Source organism: Molossus molossus, unplaced genomic scaffold (assembly GCF_014108415.1).
Source record: "Molossus molossus isolate mMolMol1 unplaced genomic scaffold, mMolMol1.p scaffold_m16_p_1, whole genome shotgun sequence".
NCBI classification, from domain to species: domain Eukaryota; kingdom Metazoa; phylum Chordata; class Mammalia; order Chiroptera; family Molossidae; genus Molossus; species Molossus molossus.
Genome location: NW_023425344.1, coordinates 146,885,979 through 146,903,739, shown reverse-complemented (window position 1 = coordinate 146,903,739; position 17,761 = coordinate 146,885,979). Strand labels below are relative to the sequence as shown.

Sequence of the window (17,761 nt, the reverse complement as noted above, 5' to 3'; positions counted from 1 at the left end):
CTTAGCCTTTTTTTTTGTCTGAAAAGCTCTTTATTTGACCTTCTATTTTAAGTGATAGCCTTGCTGGGTAGAGTAGTCTTGGATTCAGACCCTTGTTCCTCATGACCTTGATTACTTCATGCCATTTCCTTCTGGCCTGTAGTGTTTCTATTAAGAAGTCAGCTCAGAGCCTTATGGGGTTTCCTTTGTAGGTAACCTGTTGCTTATCTCTTGCTGTATTAGGATTCTTTCTTTGTCTTTAATTTTTGGCATTTTAATTATTATGTGTCTTGGCATGGGCCTGTTTGGGTTCTTCTTACCTGGGGCTCTCTGTGTTTCTTGAACTTGAATGTATTTTTCCTTCACCAAATTAGGGAAGTTTTCTGTCACAATTTTTTCAAATATATTCTCTAGTCCTTGCTCATTTTTTTCTTCTTTGGGGACTCCTATGATGCAAATGTTATCACGTTTCCAGTTGTCTCACAGTTCTCTTAAGCTCTCTTCTTGTTTTTTAATTATTTTTTTTTCTTTTGGTTTTCTGATTGGTTGTTTTTTTCTACCCTGTCTTTTTAATTCACTGATCTGGTCTTCAGCTTCCTCTAGTCTGTTGTTTAGTCCTTCCCATGTGTTCTTTATTTCTGCTATGTCATTCTTCATTTTCACTTGCTTGGTTTTTTATGTTTCTATGCCTTTACTCATGGTGTTGATGTCCTTGCACATGCTGTTGAGCTTCTTCAAGATCATGGCTCTGAATTCTAGCTCTGTTAACTTGCTTAACTGCATTTCTTTTATCTCATCTTTGGTGGAGGTCTCTTGTTCTTTCATTTGGGATTTGTTTTTTGTTTCACCATTTTGGCTAGCTCAGTGGGTTTTGGAGCCTGCCAAATTTTCCCCATGGGTATTGGTGTTCTGCTGTTTGTGGCTCCCTCTACTGGGTTTGGATGAGCAAGAAAGGACCCACGTTAAACACCACTGTCAAGTCTTACTTTCCTGCATAGATTTGCAAGCCCAGGAGTCGTTCAGTTATCCTCTAGAATTTTGCCTGGATACTTGAAGAGCCTTGGGTTCTCAGTTGAATGAAAAACTCCCTCAGAGACCTCGGGATTCCACTGGCTTGCCTGCATGCCATGGCTGACAAGGAAGCAGCATTTAATGACGCAGTAGAAGAACATGTGATCAACGAAGAGTACAAAATGTGAAAAAAACAAAACAAAACACCCCTTTTCTGTACAATTTGGTGATGACCCATGCTCTGGAGTGGCCCAGCTTAACTGCACAGTGGCTTCCAGATGTAACCAGACAAGAAGGGAAAGATTTCAGCATTCATCAACTTGTCCTGGGAATACACATGTTGGATGAACAAAACCACCTTGTGATAGCCAGTGTGCAGCTCCCTAATGATGATGCTCAGTTTGATTCTTCACACTGTGACAGTGAGAAAGGAGAATTTGGAGGTTTTGGCTCTGTTAGTGGAAAAATTGAAACAGAAATCAAGATCAACCATGAAGGAGAAGTAAACAGGGCACATTATATGCCGCAAAATCCTTGCATCATCCCAACAAAGACTCCATCCAGTGATGTTCTTGTTTTTGACTATACAAAACATTCTTCTAAACCAGATCCTTCTGGAGAATGCAATCCAGACTTCTGTCTTCATGGACATCAGAAGGAAGGCTATGGGCTTTCTAGGAACTCAAATCTCAGTGGGCACTTAGTGCTTCAGATGACCATACCATCTGCCTATGGGACATCAGTGCTGTTCCAAAGGAAGGAAAAGTTGTGGATGCAAAGACCATCTTTACAGGGCATACAGCAGTAGTAGAAGATGTTTCCTGCCATCTATTTCATGAGTCTCTGTTTGGGTCTGTTGCTGATGATCAGAAACTTATGATCTGGGATACTCGTTCAAACAATACTTCCAAACCAAGTCACTCAGTTGATGCTCACAATGCTGAAGTGAACTGCCTTTCTTTCAATCCTTACTATGAATTCATTCTTGCCACAGGATCAGGTGATAAGACAGTTGCCTTGTGGGATCTGAGAAATCTGAAACTTAAGTTGCATTCCTTTGAATCACATAAGGATGAAATATTCCAGGTTCAGTGGTTGCCTCACTATGAGACTATTTTTGGCTTCTAGTGGTACTGATCGTAGACTGAATGTCTGGGATTTAAGTAAAATTGGAGAGGAACAATCCCCAGAAGATGCAGAAGATGGGCCACCAGAGTTGTTGTTTATTCATGGTGGTCACACTGCCAAGATATCTGATTTCTTCTGGAATCCCAATGAACCTTGGGTGATCTGTTCTGTGTCAGAAGACAATATCATGCAAGTGTGACAAATGGCAGAGAACATTTATAATGATGAAGACCCTGAAGGAAGCGTGGATCCAGAAGGACAGAAATCTTAGATTTGTCTGCACTTGTAATTTTAGACTTCGCTTTTTTCCCTTTCAACCCTGATATTGATTCAACACTGGTTTTGAGACACAGACTTTGTTCCGCTATCCCTCTATAATAGGTACCATCAACAATGCTATTAGCCCAAACCAAGGGTGATTTCTAAATATTAACTGGGGACTTGATTCAGCAAAGCCACAGACTTATATTTAAATTTTCTTCAGGAATTTTCTAGTAACAAAGATCTAAAGTAGCCACCGAAAGACGAATACTGTGTATGGTTATTTTATTTTTCTTCGTATGCTCTATCCCCAAGTTCTTCAGGCTCATTTAAGTACAGGCTAGAGGTCAGGAATAGAGCCAAGTGAGGTAGGTATGTGAGCCATGAAGTATAAGTACTGCAAGATGTCGTTTTTATTCAGGAATTAGGGGAGATTCAAGTCGTATAAGTTCCTACTCTGAAATCTTCATACCTGACTTTTCAAGATGCACATTTCCTATGTTGATTAGTCTCTTCTCAGTTTCTTAAGACAAAACTACGTGTTCCGCTTTTCATTATATTTTTGCTTATTAGTGTACTTCTTGAGCTGTTTTCATATTATATCTTTTCTTTCTGTGAAATGATTTTTTTAAAAAAACTTAGGACCACCAAGTTGTAAAGATGTATGTTTTTACCTGACAGTTATACCACAGGTAGACTGTCCAGTTAAGTTGAGAAGAGTGAATCAATAGCTTGTATTTGTTTTTAATATTAAATTAATCCTGGATAAGAGTTGCTTTTTTTTTTTTAGGAGTTAGTCCTTGACCACTAGTTTGATACCATCTCTGTTTTGGGTGACCTGTTTCACCAACAGGCCTGTTACTCTCCATAACTAACTGTGTAAGTGCTTATAATGGAATAAATTGCTTTTCTACATAAAAAAAAAAAAAAAAAAACTCAGGTGTTCAGCATAAGAGGATTTCCAGAGGGTGGGGCAAATATTGGTCTTTAATGAGTCTCAATTTGCATTTCTTTGCCTCACCTGAGTGGTGTTGAATCTCCAAGAGAGCTGCCTCTTTCCAGAGCCCTGGGAAGAAGTAAGATGGCCACCATCCTACGTGGCCGCAACTCAGCAAAATCTCTGAGCACCCTCCAGGTCCCAAGTGTCCCCACACAGTTCCAGTCCACTTCACCCTCCCTCTGCTGGAACCCAAGGTGAGTGGCTGTGGCTATTTTAGTGCTCTGTCTCAGCCCTCTGTGCTGTGGAACTGGCTTGGGATGTTAATTCTGACGGTGCTGCTCACATCTAAGACTGCTGCTGTCTGTAAGCTCCCAGCCCCTTCTTGTGCCTCTGAAATTCTCCCATGATTGATTCATTGTCTCTGGTTGCATGGTTCTCACAAACTGCTTTTCTGTTGCCTTTTTCCAACAATTTGTCTTTATTTTAGTTGTAATTCCAGTTTGGTTCTGGGAGATAGTCTGTATAGCTTCCATTCACTCCACTGCCATTTTGGAATCCACAACCTGAAGTTTTAAACTCACAGAAGAAATCTCAAAAAGTTTTGTGAAATTATTTTTTTTTTCACCTACAAGAATTAGAGAGTTTTTTCTGAAACTCAACTATATAATGATACAGGGGTAAAAGGTAAAAAGGAATTTAGCCAAACAAAGAATACGGTATTTTATTTACTTACATAATACTTTCACTTGCCTCATGTGTAATATTTATTCAATTCAACAAATATTTATTGAACCCCTACTATGTGACAAATGCTAGATATTATCAGTGAACAACAACGAAAGAAACTACTTATCATCATCATACTTATAGTTCCTTTACAGTGTTGTAGTAATGGAGACATGTAGCATATTTGGCATAGTGTTTGACACATCCAAACTACATCAGGTGTAGATTAATTTTAGTAGAAAATAGCACAAATGGCAATGTTCAAGTACAGCTTAACTTAATCATCTTTTATCATTGCTATGATGAATATTGTAAAATGAAGGATTTAGATTGATACTTTCTAAGTCAAAACATGACAAAATATATTTTTAGAGTCAATTTTAAAATGACATTAATCTAACAGTTGTCATTATGATTTTCACAGCAATGTTCTAGTATACTCATAACTTAATACTAGCATAATTTACAAAATTTAAATATTAATTCTGTTATAGCTATTTTTTCCCAGTGCTACATAATGCTGAGGTCTCATCCCAAGGACATGTTCTTTTTTTTGAGAAAAGACATACATTTGATGAAAAGTGTCCCATGAAATATTTTTAAATGCTGAAAAAAAAAAAAGAAATTTAGTAATACCAGATTTTGTTATTAATAAATGCCTTGGTGAATTGGAAGATAATGGCAGAATAAGTGAAAGCAACACACACCCCCTCTCAGCACTGAACCAGAATTACAGCTAAAATTTAGAGCTATTAACCTGAATTAACAACAGAAAGACACCTGAACAGAAATATTATATCCAAGGATTGAAAAAAAGAAGCTACACAGAGACTTGTAAGAAGGAGGAGACATGGAAAGGACTGGTCCCTGCACCCCAGGGCAGCAGCTGTGAAGCTGGGAAAATATAAGGCTGCAAAAGTCTCCCTGGAGGAAAGTGGAGTCTCAGTTCAATGTTGGGACACCAACCTCAAAACACCAGGATTTAGAAAAAGAGCCTGCATAACATTTGTCAGCAAAGATAAGCAAGGACTCTGTCCACTGGAAAGAGGAAGGGGTCTGCTTAAAGACTAATGTACTGGGGCTCACTCTCAGGCACTCACCTGGGGCTCTGGTAGAAGGAGGGAGACTCAGGGTATGCAGAAGCCATAAGGAAAAGACCTGGGTGGCATAGTACCAGAGATCTGGAAGGTAGGCTTCTGAGGTCCCATTCCTGAGCTGACATCCCACATCACCCTCAGACACCATCTCCCAGGGTCCACCACTTCTATTTTTACAGCACCAGCTGGAGAAAGTGAACTAACCCTGTCCCCCAAATACTGACGACACCACCCGGCCAAACTTGATTCTGGCATAAAGGACTGTTTACTGTACTGAAAAGGAAGCTGAAGTGCACTTTCTTTTTTTTCTGGAGAAACTAAAGACAGTCTCAGACAAACATTTTACTGAGTGACTTGGGGACAAGAGCCAATCACTCCTCCTTTCCAAGGATTAGGCAGGTACCATCCCTAATTGAATGTGCTCTGGTCATGGCCTCAGACAGCTGGCAGCTGTGGAGTTAGGGGGAGGCATGCACTTACAAACCTTTCTCTAGGGTTTCTAGTGGGGTGCCACCAAGCTAGAAAGCAAGTGATTAACTCCACAGCCCAGGGCCAGTGCCAACCCCTACAAAGGACTGCCTGGATCTGCATTCCCCAAATCTGCTGCCACTACCTACCAAGTACATGCAACTCCAATTATAGGGTGAATTGGTTTTGCATTCCCAAATCCTGCTGGCTTTATCCTGCTAACCTCACTTCACTGAGTTAAAGTAGATCCACCCACAAATGAGCAACATCAATCAGCTTCTAATTACAACAAATGGGCCCACATAACCCATAAAAAGGACATTTCTAGAGCATTCAGCTTAAAAGATTAAGGAGACTGAACCACTGGGTTCCACAGGATGCTTACTACACAAAGCCAGCCCATGAAGAATGGGAGTTAGAGTAATTCTAACACATAGAAATAAACATAAAAGACATTTAAAATGAAGAGACAAAAAAAACAAACAAATGAAAACAACACACACACACCAAAAAAAACAAACAAACAAAAAACAGGAAAAACATCTCCAGAAAAATAACTAAGTAAAATGGAAGCAATTTATTAGGCACAGAGTTAAAAATAATAGTTATAAGGATGCTCAAACAACTTAGTAAGAATTACAAGGAAATGAATAAGAACTACATCAACATAAAAAAAAGATAGAAACTTTGAATAAGAACCAGTCAGAAATAAAGAATACAATATCAGACATCAAGAATACACTGGAGCCTGGATAGTTTGGCTCTGTGGTTAGAACATTGGCCTGTGGCCCAAAGAATCTCAAGGTTGATTTCAGTCAAGGGCACAAACTTTGGTTCCAGTTCAGTCCCCGGCCCTAGTTGGGGTCGTGCAGGATGCAACCAGTCAATGTGTCTCTCTCACATCAAGGTTTCTCTCTCTTCCACTCTATATAAATATAAATGGAAAAATATCCTCCAGTGAGGATTAAAAAAAAAAAAAAAAAAGAATACACTAGAAAGAATTAAAAGTAGGCTACATGAAACTGAAGATAGAATCAGCGATTAAAAGAAAGGTAGAAGAAAATGCCCAAACAGAGCACAAAAGAGAAAAATAATTGCCCTGGCCAGTTTGACTCAAAGGTTAGCACATCAGCCTGTTGTGCACAGAGACCTGGGTTCAATTCTTGCTAAGGGCATGTACCATGGTTGCAGTTTATCCCCAGCCCTGGTTGGGTTGTGTGGGTAGCAGCCACTTGATGTGTCTCTTTCACATAAATGTTTCTCTCTCTCTCTCTCCCTCCTACTCTATATGAAAAAAAGAAAAGAAAAAATGACCTCAGGTGAGGATTTAAAAAAAAAAAGAACAAGGAAAATTTAAGAAAACTCTGGCACAACGTGAAACATAAAGTCCATATCATAGGGATACCAAAAGGAGTAGAAATCAAGCAAGAGATAAAGAACCTGTTTGGAGAAAAAATTGCATAAAACTTTCCTAATCTGGTGGAAGAAAACATTACTCAAGTTCAAAAAGTTCAGAGAGTCCTATCAATGTGAACCCAGTGAGACCCACACCAAGACACATCATGATGAAAATGGCCAAGGCTAAAGACAAAGGGAGAATCTTAAAGACAGCAGGAGAGACACAGTTAGTTACCTACAAGGGAGCCCCCATAGAGCTGTCTGCATATTTATCAATATAAATACTTCAGACCAGAAATGTTTGGCATGAAGTATTTAAAGCAATGAAAAAAGAGAATTCCAAAAAGGCAGCCAAGTGAATGGAAGCTACACAGACCGTCTCCCAGGACCAAACTGGAATTACAACTAAAATAAAGACAAATTGATGGGAAAAAGCAACAGAAAAGCAGCTTGTGAGGATCATATAACCAGGGACACTGACTCGATCCTGGTAGGATTGTGGAGGTGAGAGAGTGGGCAGGGAGCCCACAGACAGCAGCGGCCTTAGCTAAGAGCAGCACCACCAGGTTAAACTCCCAAGCAAATCCACAGTGCAGAGCCAGGACAGATACTAAAATAGCCACAGCCACTCACCTTGGGCTCCGGCAGAGGGAGGGTGAACTGGACTGGAACTGTGTGGGGACACTTGGGATTTGGAGTGAGCTCAGAGCATTTGCTGAGTTGCAGCCATGCAGGACGCATGATGGTGGCCATCTTACTCCTTCCCAGGGCTCTAAAGAGAGGCAGTGTCCCTCCCTTGGAGATTCAATGGCACCCAGGTGGGCTATTGAAATGCAAATTGAGGCCAATTAACAACGAACATCTGCCCCACCCTCGGAAAATACCCTTACTCTGAGTACCTGAGGGAGATTTTCATTCAACTAAGAATTCAAGGCTCCTCAAGTAATTGCTACTGATAGCCTCCAGGCAAAAAGCTAGAGGATAACTATCATTCCTGGACTAGCAACTCTAACCAGAAAAGTAAGACTTGACAGCAGTCTTTAACATGGGTCCTTCCTTGCTCATCTAAACACAGGAGAGGGAGCCACAAAGAGCAGAACATCAACACCCACAGGGAAAATTTGGCAGGCTCAAAAGCCCATTGTGAGAGCCAAAATGGTAAAACACTGAAACAAAAGCCAAATGAAAGAACAAGAGACCTCTACCAAAGATGAGATAAAGGTGGTGCAGTTAAGCAAGTTAACAGAGCTAGAATTCAGAGCCATGATCTTGAGGAAGCTCAACATTATCAGTAAGAACATAGAGATGTTGAAAACCAACCTATTGGAAATTAAAAACCACCACGAAGAAATCAAGAATGACATATCAGAAATAAAGAACACATTGGAAGGTCTAAACAATAGACGAGAAGAAGCTGAGGACAAGATCGGCGAATTAGAAAACCGGGTAGAAAAAAATCAACCAATCAGAAAACCGAAAGGAAAAAATAATTTAAAAACAGGAAGACAGCTTAAGAGAACTGTGGGACAACTGGAAACGTAATAATATTTGCATCATAGGAGTGCCTAAAGAAGAAGAAAATGAGCAAGGGTTAGAGAATATATTCAAAGAAATATTGACAGAAAACTTCTCTAATTTGGTGAAGGAAGAAGGCATTCAAGTTTAAGAAGAACCGAGAGCCCCAAGAATAAAGAATTCACACAAGCCAACACCAAGACACATAGTAATTAAAATGCCAAAAATTAAAGAAAAAGAGAGAATCCTAAAAGCAGCAAAAGGTAAGCAACAGGTTACCTACAAAGAACCACCATAAGGCTGTGAGCTGATTTCTCAAAAGAAACACTACAGGCCAGAAGGGAATAGCATGATGTAATCGATGTTGTGAAAAACAAGGATCTGAATCCAAGACTATCACTCATAATAGAAGGTCAAATAAAAAGATTCCCAGACAAAAAAAGCCTAAGGGTATACTTTAGCACCAAACCAGCACTGCAAGAAATGTTAAAAGGACTGCGGTAAATAGTAGAATAAACAGGAAGAAAAATATAACCACAGTTAACAAAAATGGCAATAAGTGCACATCGATAATCACCTTAAATGTAAATGCACTGAATGCTCCTATAGAAAGACACAGGGTACCTGACTGGATAAGAAAGCATGACTCATGTATATGTTGTTCACAAGAGACCCACCTCATAAGAAAAGACTTACACAGGTTGAAAGTAAAGGGATGGAAAAAAATCTTCCAAGCAAACGGAAAGGGAAAAAAAACCTGGGGAAGCAATAGTCATATCTCATGAAGTAGATTTCAAAATGAAGGCCATAACTAGAGACAAAGAAGGTCACTACATAATAGTGAAAGGATGTATCCAACAGGAAGATATAACCTTGGTAAACATATATGCACCCAATATAGGAGCACCAAAATATATTAAAAATTTTCAGGAGGACAAACCGACAACAATACAATAATAGGAGGGGACTTCAATATGACGCTGACATCACTGGATAGATCTTCTAGAGAAAAAATTAGCAAGGAAACAGAGACTCTAAAAGAAGCACTAGACCAAATGGATTTAATAGATCTCTACAGAGAATTACACCGCAAAACTACAGAATTCACATTCTTCTCAAGTGAGCATGGGACATTCTCAAAGATAGACCACATGATAGGACAAAAACTAAGTCTCTACTAGTTCAAAAAGATTGAAAACATATCAAGCGTCTTCTCAGATCACTATGGCATGAAACTAGAAATCAATAGCAAGAACAACATGCAAAACATTTGAATACATGGAGGCTAAATAGCATGTTACTAAACAATGAATGGGTTACTGAGGACATCAAGGAAGAAATTAATAACTTCCTGGAAACCAATGAAAATGAACACACAACACCAAATCTATGGAATGCAGCACAAGCAGTTCTGAGGAAGAAGTTCATAGCACTACTGGTCTACCTCAAGAAACAAGAAAAATTTCTAATTGACTATCTCACCTCACAACTTAAAGAATTAGAAAGCAAACAAAAAGAAAACCCCAGAGCAAGTAGAAGGAAGGAAATAGTAAAGATCAGAGCAGAAATAAATGACATTGAGACCAATAAAACAATTCAAAGGATCAATGAAACAAAGAGATGGTTTTTCGAAAAGATGAAGAAGATTGATGGACCCTTAGCTAGATTCACCAAGAAACAAAGAGAGAGAACCCTAATACACAAAATCAGAAATGAAAGATAAGAAGTAACAACTGACACCACAGAAATACAAAGGAGTGTTAACAACTACTGTGAACAAGTATATGGCAACAAATTCGACATTCTAAGTAAATCAAAAAAATTTCTAGAAACACACAGTCTGCCAAAACTGGACCAGGAAGAGATAGAAAATTTGAACAGACTTACAACAACTAAGAAAATTAAAGAGGTAATCAAGATTCTCCCAGCAAACAAAAGCCCAGACCCAGATGGCTTCACGGGGGTTCTACCAAACATTCAAAAAAGAACTAACACCCATTCTCCTCAAACTATTTCAAAAAATTCAAGAAGAAGCAAGACTTCCTAACTCATTTTATGAGGCCAGCATAATTCTAATTTCCAAACCAGAAAAATACACTACAGAGAAAGAAAACTACAGGCCAATATCCCTGATGAACATAGACGCCAAAATTCTGAACACAATACTAGCAAAATGAATCCAGCAATACATCAAAAAATTATTCACCATGACCAAGTGGGATTCATCCCAGGGATGCAACACTGGTACAATATTAGCAAATCAGTAAATGTGATACACCACATAAACAAAATGAAGAATAAAAACCACATGATTATATCAATAGATGCTGAAAAACATTTGACAACATCCAGCATCCATTTCTGGTAAAAACACTCAGTTATGTGGGAATAGAGAAATCATATCTCTCGACACAATAAAGGCCATACATGAAAGACCTACAGCCAACATCATATTCAATGGGCAGAAACTAAAAGCATTTCCCTTACGAACAGGAACAAGACAGGGATGTCCACTTTTGCCACTCTTAATTAACATAGTACTGGAAGTCTTAGCCACAGCAATCAGACAGGAAGAAAAAATAAAAGGGATCCAAATGGGAAAGGAAGAAGTGAAACTGTCATTATTTGCAGATGACATGATATTATACATAGACAACCCTAAAGACTCCATCAAAAATCTACTAGACTTAATAAATGAATTTGGCAAAGTTGCAGGATACAAAATTCATGTCAAGAAATTGATGGCATTCTTATCCACCAATGATGAACTCACAGAAAGAGAAATTGAAAAAACAATCCCATTTACCATCGCAGCAAAAAAAAAATTAAGATACCTAGGAATAAACTGAACCAGAGAAATAAAAGACCTATTTGCAGAAAACTATAGGACATTGAAAAACGAAACAGAGGAAGGTAAAAAAAAAAAAAGTGAAAGTACATACCTTGCTCATGGATTGGAAGAATAACATCATTAAAATGTCCATACTACCCAAAGCAATCTATAGATTCAATGCAATCCCCATCAAAATACCAATGACATATTTCACAGAACTAGAACAAATACTTCAAAAGTTTATATGGAATCAAAAAAGACCGTGAATAGCCCCATTAATCTTGAAAAAGAAGGACAAAGTAGTTGGGATCACAATATCGGATATCAGGTTATGCTACAAAGCTACTGTAGTCAAAACAGCCTGATACTGGCACAAGAACAGAAATATAGACCAGGGGAACAAACCAGAGAACGCAGAAATAGACCCAAGACATTATGCTCAATTAACATTTGACAAAGGAGGCAAAAGCATACAATTGAGTAAAGACAGCTTCTTTGATAAATAATGTTGGGAAAATTGGAAAGCTACATGCAAAAAATGAAAGTAAACCATCAACTTACACCATACACAAAAATAATTTAAAATGGATAAAAGACTTAAATATGACCCATAAATTCATAAAAACTCTAGAACAAAATGTAGGCAACAAAATTTCGGACATCATATGCAGCAGAATTTTCACTGATACATCACCTAAGGCAACAGAAACAAAGGAGAAAATGAACACTTGGGACTACATCAAACTCAGAAGCTTCTGCATAGCAAAGGAAACAACCATTAAAATGGAAAGGCAACCCACTGTATGGGAGAACATCATTGCCAATGATACATCTGATAAGGGGTTAATTTCCAAAATATATAGAGCACTCATACAACTCAAAAAAAAGGAAGACAACGAACTCAATTTAAAAATGGTAGAGGAGCTGAATAGACACCTCTCCAAACAGGACAAACAAATGACCAAGAGACATATGAAGAAATGCACAACATCACTAATCATCAGAGAGATGCAAATCAAAACAACAATGAGGTATCACCTCACACCTGTCAGAATGGCCACCATCAACAAATCATCAAACAACAAATGTTGGCGAGGGTGTGGAGAAAAGGGGACTCTATTACACTACTGGTGGGAATGGAGACTGTTGCAGCCACTATGGAAAACAATATGGTGTTACCTCAAAAAATTAAAAATTGGATTGCCATTTGACCCAGTGATCCTACTTTTTGGAATATACCCTAAAAAGCCTGAAACACCAATCAGAAAGAATATATGTACCCCCATGTTCATAGCAGCACTATTTACAATAGCTAAGATCTGGAAACAGCCCAAATGTCCATCAGTAGACGAATGGATAAAAAAAGCTATGGTACATATGCACAATGGAGTACTATGCAGCTGTAAGAAAGAAAGATCTCTTATCATTTGAGACGATATGCAGGGACCTGGAAAGTATTATCTTAGGTGAAATAAGCCAAGTAAAAAAAGTCAAATACCACATGATCTCATTTATTTGTGGAATATAATGAACATAACAGTCTTAGGACTAAGGTAGACCCTGAGATATTGAAGTAGGGTATGGACTGACAACCCTCAGAAGAGGGGGTGGTGGGGAGGAAGAGATAAACCACAGAACATATGCATGTACACATAACCAATGGACATGGAAAACAAAGTCAGGTACGGGGCGGGGTGGATAGGGAAGAGGGTGTCAATGGGGTAAAAAAGGAGAAATATCTATAACAAAAATTTTTTTAAAAATAAAATAAAGTAATGAAAAGAGAGAACCTGCAGCAATGGCTACTCTATCCAGCAAGGCTATCATTCAAAATAAAAGTGAAATAAAGAGCTTCCCAGACAAAAGAAAGCTAAAGGAATTTCATACCATCAAACCAGCATTGCAAGAAATGCTAAAGGGTCTGCATTAAGAGGAAGAAGAAATATGTAGAGAAAGGAACATGGGCATAAAGAAAAAAATGACATTAAGTAAGTACCTATCAATAATAACCTAAAATGTAACTGACATGAATGAATAAATGTAGCTGAATGAATAAGAAACCATGACCCATATATGTGCTGTCTACAAGAGACCCACTTCAGAACAAAAGATTCACATAGGCTGAAAGTGAAGGGATGGGAGGGAAATATTCCATGCAAATGGAAACAAACAAAGAAAGCTGGGGTAATAACCCTCATAGATGACAAAATACACTTCAAAACAAAGGTAATAACAAGAAAAAAAATATTACATAATACTAAAGGGATTGATCCAACAAGAGGCTATAAACCTTTATAAACATATATACACCAACATAGGAGCAACTAAATATATAAAAAAAATATTGGTGGATTTTAAGGGTAAGATCAATAGCAATACAGTCATAGTAGTGGATTTTAACACCTCATTGTCATCACTGGATAGATCATCTGGATGAAAAATCAACAAGGAAACAGAGACCTTAAATGACACATTAGATCTAATGGATTTAATTGATAGTTACAGACATTTCTTCCCAAAGCAGCAGAATATATGTTCTTCTCAAGTACACATGGAACATTCTCAAAGATAGACCACATGTTAGGAAATAAAACAAGTCTTCACAAGTTCAAAATAACTGAAATCATATCAAGCATCTTCTCGGATCACAATGGCATCAGTTGAAAACCAGGTATTCAATTTCCATTTGATCTTTAGAAATTGAAGGTATCTGAGAATTTGTAGGATTGTAAAGTGTTCCCTTAAAAAAAATAAATAACCTTTTAAATTAAAAACTATTTTTTAAAAAAACCTCAAAAACATTTATATACATGAGGGTTAAATAACATGTTATTAAACAATGAATGGTTATCAATAAGATCAAGGAAGAACTTTAAAAATTCTTGGAAACAATTGAAAATGAACACACAACAGCCAAAATTTATGTGAAGCAGCTAAAGCTGTCCTGAAATGAAAGTTCATAACATTACAGGCCTACCTAAAGAAACAAATAAAAGCTCTAATAAACTATCTAACATCACAACTAAAAGAATTAGAAAAAGAACAGTAAGAAAAACCCACAGGAAGTAGAAAGACGGAAATTATAAAGATCAGAGTAGAAATAAATGACATAGAGACTTAAAAAACTATACAAAAGATCAATGAAACCAAGAGTTGGTTTTTTTATAAGATAAACAAGGTTGATGAACTTTTAGACAAATTCACCAAAAAACAAAGAGATAGAACCCCAGTAAATAAAATCAGAAATGAAAGAGGTGACATAACCATTGACACTACAGAAATACAAAAAATTGTAAGAAAATACTGTAAACAATTACATGTCAACAAATTGGACAACCTGGGAGAAATGGAAATATTCCTAGATACATACAATCTTATAGAATTCAATCAGAAAAAAAAATTAAAAATCCTAATACAATGATAACAAATTAAATTGAAGCAATAATAATAATAATAAAACCTCACAGCAAACAAAAGTCCTGGACCAGATAGATTTAAGGTGAGTTTTCCCAAACATTCAAAGAAGAATTAACACCTATTCTTCTCAAAGTATTCCAGAAAATTCAAGGGAAGACTCTCAAACTCTTTTAACAAGGCCAGCATTATTCCTATCTCACCCCCCAAAACAGATAAAAACACTACAAAGAAAGAAAATCACAGGCCTATATCCCTCATGAACATATATGCTAAAATCGTCAACAAAATATTATCAAATCAGATCCAATAATACATTAAAAAGATCATACACCATGACCAAGTGGAATTTATTCTGGGGATACAAGGCTGGTATAATATTTGCAAATCAATAAATGTGATATATCACATAAACAAAATGAATGATTAAAGTTACATGATCATATTAATAGATGCATAATAAGCATTTGATAAAATCTACCACCCCTTTTTGGTAAAAACTCCCAGCAAAGTGGGAATAGAGAGAATAAAACTCAACATAATAAAGGCCATATATGACAAACTTACAGCCAACTTTTTACTCAATGGGCAAAAACTGAAAGTGTTTTCCTTAAGACCAGGAACAAGACATTCTTGTTCTTTCACCGTTCTTTTTTTTTTTTATCCTCACCCAAGGACATTTTTCCATTTTTTGTTCAGATAGAGCGGGAGGGAGAGAGAGGAAGAGAGAGAGAGAGAGAGAAACATTGACGTGAAGGGACACATCGAGTGGCCACCCGCACGACCAACCAGGGCCAGGGACAAACTGCAACCGAGGTACGTGCCCTTAGCGGGAACCGATCCTGGGTCTCTCTGTACTGCAGGCTGACGCTCCAACCGCTGAGCCAAACCGGCCAGGGCTCTTTCACCATTCTTATTCAACATAGTACTGGAAGTCCTAGCCACAATGATCAGACAATAAAAAAATAAATAAAAGATATCTAAATTGTAAAAGAGGAAGTAAAACTGTCATTATTCTCAGATGTCATAATGTTGTGCATAGAAAACCCTAAAGACTCCACCAAAAAAAAACTACTGGATTTAATAAATGAATTTGGCAAGGCAACAGGATACAAAGTTAACATCCAAAAATTGACAGCATTTTTATACACTAATAATGAACTCTCAAAAAGAGAAACTAAAAACACAATCTAATTTACCATTGCAACAACAAAAAAATAAGATACCTAAGAATAAACTTAACCAAGGAGGTAAAAGACCTATACTCAGAAAACTACAGGACACTAAAAAAAAAAAAGCAATAGAAGAAGATGGAAACAAGTGGAAGAATATATCATGTTCAAGGATTGAAAGAATTAACATCAATAAAATAACCATACCACCCAAAGCAATATACAGATTCAATGCAATTCCTATTAAAATACCAACAGCATATTTCACAGAACTAGAAAAAATATTCCAAAAGTTTATATGGAACCAAAAAAGACCCTGAATAGCCACAGCAATTGAGAAAAGGAACAAAGTTGGAGGAATCACAATACTGGATATCAAACTATTCTACAAAGTTGTTGTTAATAAAACAGCCTGGTACTGGCACTAGAATAGGCATATACATCAATGGAACAGAACCGAAAACCCAGAAATCCACCCATGTCATTATAGTCCATTAATATTTGACAAAGGAAGCCAGAGCATACAGTGGAGGAAAGACAGCCTCTTTAATAAATGGTGTTGGGAAAACTGGAGAGCTACATGCAAAAAAAAAAAAAAAAATGAAACTAAACCACCAACTTACACCATACACAAGAATAAACTCAAAATAGATAAAAGACTTCAATGTAAGTCTTAAAACCATAAAAATCCTAGAAGAAAATGTAGACAGTAAAATCTCAGACATCTCACATAGCAGAATTTTTGCCAATACATTACCTAGGGCAAGAGAAACAAAAGAAAAAATAAACAAATGCGACTACATCAAACTAAAAAGCTTCTGCACAACCAAATAAATCATCCTTAAAATGCAAAGGGAACCCACAATGTGGGAGAACATATTTGCTGATGATACATCTGATAATGGGTTAATCTCCAAAATATATAAAGAACTCATATAACTCAAAAAGAGGAAGACAAATATACCAATTAAAAAATGGACAAAGGACCTAAATTGACACTTATCCAAAGAGGACATACAAATAGCCAAGAGACTTAAGAAAAAATGCTCAACATCACTAATCATCAGAGAGATACAAATTAAAACCATAATGAGGTATCACCTCACACCTGCCAGAATGGCTACCATCAATAAAGCAGGTGAGGATATGGAGAAAATTGAACTCTAGTGTACTATTAGTGGTAATGCAGACTGGTGCAGCCACTAAGAAAAACAGTATGGAGTTTCCTCAAAAAGTTAAAAATGGAACTGCCATTTGACCCAATAATCCCACCTCTAGAAATACATCCTAAGAATCCTGAAACACCAATACATATATATATATATATATATATATACACACACACACACACACACACACACACACACACACCCTATCTTCATAGCAGCATTATTTACAATAGCAGACAGCCCAAGTGAATGGATAAAAAAGCTATGGTACATATACACTATGGAACACTATGCAGCTATAAAAAGGATTTCTTACCCTTTGAGACTCTATGGATAGACCTGGAGGTTATTATGCTAAGTAAAATAAGCCAGTCAGAGAAATATAAATATCACATGATCTCACTTTTGTGTGTACTCTAATCAACAAAATAAACTGACAAACAAAATACGGTCACAAACATGGAAGCATAGAACAGACTAATAGATCTCAGAGGGAAGGGGGGTGGGGAGATTAATCAAGGACCTTATATGTATATATGCTTAGCCCATGGACACAGAAAATAGACAGGTGAAGACATGAGGTGGGGTGGAAGATGGGTAGAGGGGGGCAAAGGGAGGAAAATGGGGACATCTGTAGTACTCGCAACAAT

The 17,761-nt window shown here is 37.3% G+C and overlaps 1 pseudogene; it reads left to right on the top strand.

Moving 5' to 3' along the window:
• Positions 1-1,106: 1,106 nt before the first annotated feature.
• Positions 1,107-2,389, top strand: LOC118641971 (annotated as a pseudogene).
• The last annotated feature ends 15,372 nt before the right edge of the window (positions 2,390-17,761 follow it).